Source organism: Etheostoma cragini, chromosome 12 (assembly GCF_013103735.1).
Source record: "Etheostoma cragini isolate CJK2018 chromosome 12, CSU_Ecrag_1.0, whole genome shotgun sequence".
In the NCBI taxonomy this organism is placed as follows: Eukaryota; Metazoa; Chordata; class Actinopteri; order Perciformes; family Percidae; genus Etheostoma; species Etheostoma cragini.
Window position 1 is genome coordinate 9097256 of NC_048418.1, and position 7654 is coordinate 9104909.

Below are 7654 nucleotides of genomic sequence, written 5' to 3' on the forward strand. Positions count from 1 at the left end.
CGTGGCTTAAAGGCCAAGATTAACCTTAGCAAACCAACGCTCTCTGGGGTCCATAATCAATGTTGGGGAACAAACACCCTGCTGTTTACCCGAGCAGTCTCCCATGATTGTCCTGTCCACAGCCCAGAAGGAGCAACCGGGAACCAACACAAATTAGGACAGTCAAAGGAGCTCACAAAATAGGACAATAAAGTAATAATTAGACATTTGGGGAAATAGAGAAATACACTAATAACGCTTTTGTTTCTGAGAGTTCAATGAGAAGATCAATACACACTCTCCACTTCCTCAATTTTTAGCTTAGACCAGCGTCTCCAGTCTTTAGGAAAAAACCAAGGCATAGATTAAAAAGCAATAGTGTAAAATGACTTTTTCTACACCTGGCAAAGAAATAATCCAGCACGAAAAAACCCTAAAAAGCAGCCATTTCCCTGTTTCCAGTCTTTATGGTAGGGTAAGCTAAACGGCTAAGGTAAGCTAACCACAGTTATGAGTTATTTGACATTCAATCAAACTGGATTTATTTTAGGGCAGCAACTTTCCAGTAATTGACACACATTTTACATACATCTATGCCTTGATCACTGTCTCATGTGTCTCTCTTGATGCTCACATAGCATTCAACCAAACAGTCTGGCTATAGGAAAAGGAAGACAAGGTAACAAAACCTTAAACATAGATTCCCCAAATCTCTTTTCACCCCTGAACATATGTGTGCCCTTATTTGTGTCATGGTGACACAAATCTTCTGGGGGATGTTGTCATCTAACTCTGGAGAACATAAATAAGCATATTTTCCTAAATGTTCCATTGACTGAATTGCTTTTTCTTTTTTAATTTTATTCATCTTCCGTAGTCTCCATGAGCTTGCCTCAAAGACACATACAGTTTAAAGTGAGGTCCCTGAGGCACACTGGAGGTGGATGGAGTCAAATCAAAGCATCAGAAAGAGAGAGAACATTTTGGCCAATTTTAGACTTAAGTAACAGCAGCAATGTGCTCACAGCTTCCTGTTGTCATCTTCCTGTGATTTCCTGTCTGTCCTCTGAGTGACACTCACATGTTCCTTGTAAATTAAATCAGACGAGAACACCGCGTACATGTTGTGCCCGGCTTGAATTGAGATGTTATAAGCTCCCCGTGACTTCTTTACAACTAATTGTAATTGATAGTTTTGTCTGTTGAGTTCTTTTCATTAGCAGCAGCTTTGTTAGATCCTGTGTGTTCACAAATGACCTAAATGAATAAGGGGAGATGGTGGATGTGTCATTTACACGTATGCAGTTAGTGTATACTAAGGTTGTCAAAAATATTTACGCTTTAATTCTTTTTTGCACATGTTTAAAACAATGCAATCTCTGTTAAAGTGCCCGTGAGCACCTGCTATCCAAAATGTCTGTGCACGCCTCTGACTCTTTCAAACTGTGAATGGCATGTGAGCGTGTTTCATGGTATGCTTAGGTAAAATATAACTCAAAGTGTCTCCCTTCAGACCCTTTCCCCTTGCTTTGCAGGTGCACATTCTTAACTATATCTGAGCTTATTGTGAAATGCAGACAGAGTTGTATAATATTAATATTAAGTGACTATGTGTATTTTATTTTAACTCATTGGGTTTTAGTATGTGAATGTGCAGTCTGAAGGGTGCAGATCATGAAGCTTTCATCCAGGGGGTATCCATTAAGGTGACCACAGTGGGAACACAGTACATGTCATCAAAGATCTGAATGCCAGTGTGTAAACCAGCGAACAACTGTCCTCAAGGGCAAGATGGTGCTGCAATATTTGGATAACTGCATTTGTGTCAACCATTTTGTATGAACCTAAACTACCCTCCACCTTGAAAGCACTTCAGTAGGTTGTCATGGAGCTGGAAACAACACTCCAGAATCAGTACCAAAGACTTTTATTGTTCTCTTACCCATGTGTAATGGCTCCCTCTATTGCACTGATCACGGACTCTTTGTGCTTAGCGTGCTAAAAGCTTGGAACATGCATTTTTTTGCACGTCACTTCCCTCCTGCTTTTCAAAGTTTACTTTTTTGTAGTTCCTTTTAGACATGTGGTGTTCCTCTTAGCTCTTAACATTGGTGGATGTTAATTTTGCTCTCTTGATATTGTCCTGCTTAACTAACTGCTTTTGCATACTTTATATATGCGTCCCCTACACCCAAAAGTGCCAAGAGGGATTGATTTCGACACTTACTTATACCACATTACGCATTTACTTTAAGCGCCCATATTATGCTCATTTTCAGGTCATAATTGTATTTTAAGGTTGTACCAGAATAGGTTTACAAAGTTTCATTAAAAAAAAAAAAACTTATTTTTGTTGTACTGCACATTGCTGCAGCTCCTCTTTTCACCCTGTGTGTTTAGGTCTCTGTTTTAGCCACAGAGTGATGCATCTCACTTCTATACTATCTTTGTTGGGAGTTGCACAAGGTCAGTAGCTAGGTAAGATCACATCATTAGATAACTCTTTCTCCAACTTTGGTCAGTACAAGGCAGGATTAGCTGGGAGACTTCTTCTAAACGAGGATGCACTTGTGGAATACCATGCTACAGTAAGCCATCTTGTCTCGGCTAGTGACGTAAAAAAACGTGCAAATTCTGAAAAGCTCACCCAAGGGGGTAAGCCTCTCTTCTCTAAGTGTAGCTACTATGGCGCCATTTTACTGCCAAGACGCCATCACCCGCCGTTAGCATCCCATTGACTGCCATTCATGTTGACGCCATGTTGACGGTGAATAACTTTACATCTGAAGCATTTAAAGACTCTATTTATCCATTGTTTATTTCTAAAAAAACACAACAACGTACAAAAGGCTCCATTACCTTATACCTCCCGTTATGGCTCCGTAGCAAACGTTTTTGCCGGTCAAAACAGGGTTGTGATTGTGTCATGACCAAGCAACTTGCTGTCACACAGCCGCACAAATCACCGTATTGTCAGGAGAAGCTTGTAGACAGTTTTGACTTACATCAGATGTTTAGGTTTAATTACTAATAACTAGTATGTTAGTTAGCAGTAATTAGCCTGTGCCTATGTTATCTCTTAACATATACTTACGCTCTCTGTTTTTGCTGATTGGGAATTAATGCGATTTCTCTTGGCACAGCTACCAACAATCACAACTTTGACAGGTTGCCCACGTCACATCTACGTTGTCAAGCTCAGTTGGAGACTGTGCAGTAACACTCAGCCATCACTTCTAAAGTGCTTCTAATATCCTTAACTAGGCAACGGGAAGGGATCTGTTGGTCCATTTCTTTAACTGTCTATGAGCTCACCCAGAGACTGAAGGCAGAGGACATTCAAAAACCTGTATCTCACTCAAAACAGCATGGGTAGTTTTTTTCCTAAGCTTGTATGTTTGTGGAAGCACAGAGACACAAAATAACAGCCCAAATCCCAGAAAAAGGTGATTTTTTCTTAATATTCCATGTAATTTGTTTTGTTTTCCATGGAAAGCAAGCTGAATGATTATCTATAACCTCCTTCTAATCTCTCAGCGGCCGAAACATACTTGACCTGTGAAGCGCTGATGTAAGTTCCATTAATGTGGCTTTTGTAATTGACATGATTTAAAACGTCACAACCAATGGGCTTGCATAATGGAAACAGCAACTCAGAACTGAGTATGTACTGTACAGTACATGCTTATTATACACTTGATATCTTACATTTTGGTGTGCATACATTTTAGTAGATCATATGAGAATGCCTTGCATCAACAAAACAACGTGTGTGTCAAGTCATTACACACACGTTTTGTAACCAGTTTGCAAAAGCAACCTCAGACCATCTCCACTTTCATAATTTTAGGGCTCTCAGATTGCTAGTTTTTCTTGAAATTTGGTTTTATTCTTCTTCTTCTTCTTCTTCTTCTTATTATTATTATTATGGGTGGTTTAAAAAAATAGTAAAAGGAAAGGTCGTGTTTTATCGAGATTGATTATCAATTCCTTTCCTTTCTTATTTTTTCAAGAGAAAAAGTTTAACTATAAGTTCAAGTTAAACTTTATTTATCTTTAAAAAAGGAAATTTAGTGTGCAGCAAGACCTAAAAACTACAAACATACATAAACCGCACTAGATGCCAACAACCTTATAAACACAACCCAGGACACACATCAGCACATTAATGAGACAATGACAGGAATAAAATCATAAATAAACATATATATATAGAATTTTAAAAGTTGTCACTCCAGTGAATTCATCTTCCTAATAGCCACATGAATAAAGGAATCCCTAAACATCTAGTCCTTAAAATAGGTAGCCTAAAATGGCTACCTGAGGGGAGCAGATTAAATTCCCCAAAGAGTGGGTGATCACGGCAGTTTATAATCTGGTTAGCCTTACCCTTAACCTGTTTATCCTGTACATGTTGCGGCTGAGATAGCCGTACCCCAACCACCTTAGACGCAGCGTTTACCAGCTTTAATATCTTATGCTTGTTGGTTATTGAAAGGACACTATACCACACAACAATGCTAAACGTCAGGACTGATTTTGAGACTGAGACTAACGTAAGAGAGTTCATTTCAATCCTTAGTGGTATTCGTCCAGCAGATCAATTGGATGATTGAATGAATTTCATATGACTCCATAGAAAAAGAAAGAAATTTAATTATCTAATTATCTTTGCCTACTCTTGTTTCATTATTATTTTTTGCTTTTTATGTTAAAACACATTCAGCCTTTTGTATGAAATGTGCTATACAAGCAAACTTGACTTGTTTTTAGAGAAATGCAACTGATATTTTTGATGGCTTTCCACCGCTGAGCATCGCCATATTTTGTTAACTTCTTTTTGATTTCTTTGTGATCAAACTGTACAGTCAACTGTTCAGAGACAGGCTTAGGGGGTCAGTCTGTGGATTTCAGCATCCTCTTAACATCCACCCATAGTTCGCAGGGATGCACGTCATTCATCTAGCAAAACAGGGAAGAGATAAATGTCAACAATTTAAAACAAGAGCATTGCCATTTCACAGACTTCTCTGCTGTGTATTTTCTGCACACCACCTGTAACGACAATATTCAGAAATTCAGACTAATAAGCCCATTCAGAACACTTTATTCAAATGTATATATGACACAGCAACAATTAAGGGAAATACTAAATGGCCAAAAAATCCACAAGCCAGCAACTCCCAATAGTGAGAGTGCTAAAGTCAGCGTGTGTTTGTAACAGAGATATAATTTTGGGCTTTCTGTGTCTCATGATCAGAACCATGTGTCCGCCACGTGGAGGGTTTGCTGTATTTGTTTAAGGCTTAGGGAGAAACATTTCAATATCTTCTGGGGGATGAGCCCACACTGAGTTCCACCACAAAGACCACCATATCTGTGGTGGTTGAGAAAATTACCGGATGCTAAATGTACGTAGACACGAATAATTAGAAACTATGTCTGGGATGCTGTAAGAGTTCTATTTATTACACAGTTTGCATTTAAAGAAAACAAAATAAGTAAAACCAAAACCTCCATAATGAGTCTGATAAACGCAGGGCATGGATAGTTTATTTAACATAAATAATACATTGAAATAATTTGTGTTGTTTGATATTTAAAAAAATTAAAGCATTCCATATTCAGATAGTTTTGAGGTTATGAAAGAAATCTTAATGATATTCTCTCTGTTCAGGTACAAAATGGTATAAGGGCCTCATACACTCTACATCTTGACAAAATATCACTCCAGACCCTTGTTGACCTACCTGAATAGGTTTCTCGAGGTAGGGTTGCATCACTCAGGAAAGCAGGTGTTGGGTCTTGAATGCAATTGGCTTCTGCTCTTCCTTAGATGGGAGGAGGCAGGGGGGCAGGGGGCCAGAGCTGCAACACCTGGCAGTGTCTTTGTGTTAAAACCACTTGGCCGTGCTGCGCTGGATATTTTGGAGACTCCTGCTAGAGATCCAAAATCTGCAACTGCCAAAGTGAGAATGTGGAAATAGTCATGAGATACAAGGTGAGGGACGCTTGCAAAATGTTTGCCAGTTGAAAGTTGAGTGAGAGGGTGACTAAGATTTGTGTAAATGTTGGACTACAAAGGCCCTGAGTTAGTTGTTGCTGAGTTGAAGGAAGGTGTGTCTGATGATAACAGCTTCAATGCAGTGAGCAGCAGAGAGCAACACACGGCAGCTTTTGTATTCATGTTGATGCTTTTTAGGGAAAGTTTTACATTCAGATTGCTTGTAAGTGGCTCCTTTGAGGTTTTATTGTATCTAATTGTACTGTATTTTACTATATTTTCTGTTAACTTGCTAATAACTGTCACTGCGTAGTATCACCAATTTGTGTCACGCTTAAAGTGCTCATTTTACGCTAATTTTTAGGTTCATAATTTGTATCTAGAGGTTGTACCAGAATAGGTTTACGTGGTTTAATTTTCAATAATTATCATATTTTTGTTGTACTGCATATTGCTGCAGCTCCTCTTTTCACCCTGTGTGTTGAGCTTTCTGTTTTTTTTAAATTTATTTATTTATTTAACCTTTATTTATCCAGGTAAACTGTTTGAGAACCACTTCTCATTTACAAACATGACCTGGCCAAGAGGCTACAGAAATAAATAGGAACATACTGTACAACTTTACATAGTCAAACACATGACACATAGAACAAGCAACCAAATTAAAGAGATAAACATACTGTACAACTTTACATAGTCAAACGCATAACACATAAAACAAGCAACTGAATTAAAAAAGACAATCAACGAAGAAAGAAAAAGATTAAGTGCTTAAATATGTGTGTATAAATATGGTTCATAATTGTCAGCAGGAACAAGCTACAGAGTGAGGCATCTCACTTCTCTTCCATCTTTGTTGGTAGTCACACATGCTCAGTAAGTACTGCTGGCTAGTCAGTTGCAGGGCATGAGGGCGTGTCACGCCAGCGGCTAGGCAAGCTTTATGACGTGTTGTGCAAAGTGACGAACGTTTGTCACAGAAGTAAAGGCTGGACGATAATTGAGCTGTTTGGAGATGGTAAGTCCCTTTGGGGTGGACTTTGGCCTTTTTAACTTTGTAAACGTTAAACATGCACAAAAAAAGATATAAAACACAATAAAGGAAAGGGGAAAGCCAAAATGCATAATATGAGTACTTTAACTTAACATTGGATTACAATATGACAATCGTCAAAAATTATTATCAACTTTTATCAAGAATTTTTCTTACACATGTGCATTACAAGCATTATACACATACAGTACGTACATGTACATAGGTCTCCCTCTTCTCCATGAGGTGCAGCGAGTGGAGACATTGAAACTACTGTTTACTCCTGACAAATATGGAGGAGGAGGCCATGGTTCCCATGGAGACACTCATCTGTTTTGTACAGAAAGGGATCCAGTTGTTGGAGCAGGTCAGCTATGTTTAAATAAGTGTTATTAAACTGTGAGCTAAGAGAGTTAATTAAGTAGAACTGAAACACTCACATGCATATTATGTTCATACACAAACCCACACACACACACACACATGCTTGGTGCACACGGCCACATACACACACAAGAAAGATTTAGTCTTCCTGCCGAGTTGAATGAAAAAAACTCTAAATTAAGCTAATCTCATTAGTTAAGCTCCACAGATCATCTGTCCTGGGTCTATATCTGTGTCCCTGGTTGCACTGTATG

General features: G+C 38.6%; 1 long non-coding RNA gene across 1 annotated transcript; it reads right to left on the reverse strand.

The window, feature by feature from the left end:
* Positions 1 to 4772: 4772 nt before the first annotated feature.
* Positions 4773 to 7548, reverse strand: LOC117954528. Its single transcript, XR_004658841.1, has 3 exons — positions 7233 to 7548; positions 5730 to 5940; positions 4773 to 4941 (listed from the first exon to the last, which is right to left on the reverse strand). It is a non-coding gene; the product is annotated as an uncharacterized LOC117954528 (long non-coding RNA).
* Positions 7549 to 7654: the final 106 nt, after the last annotated feature.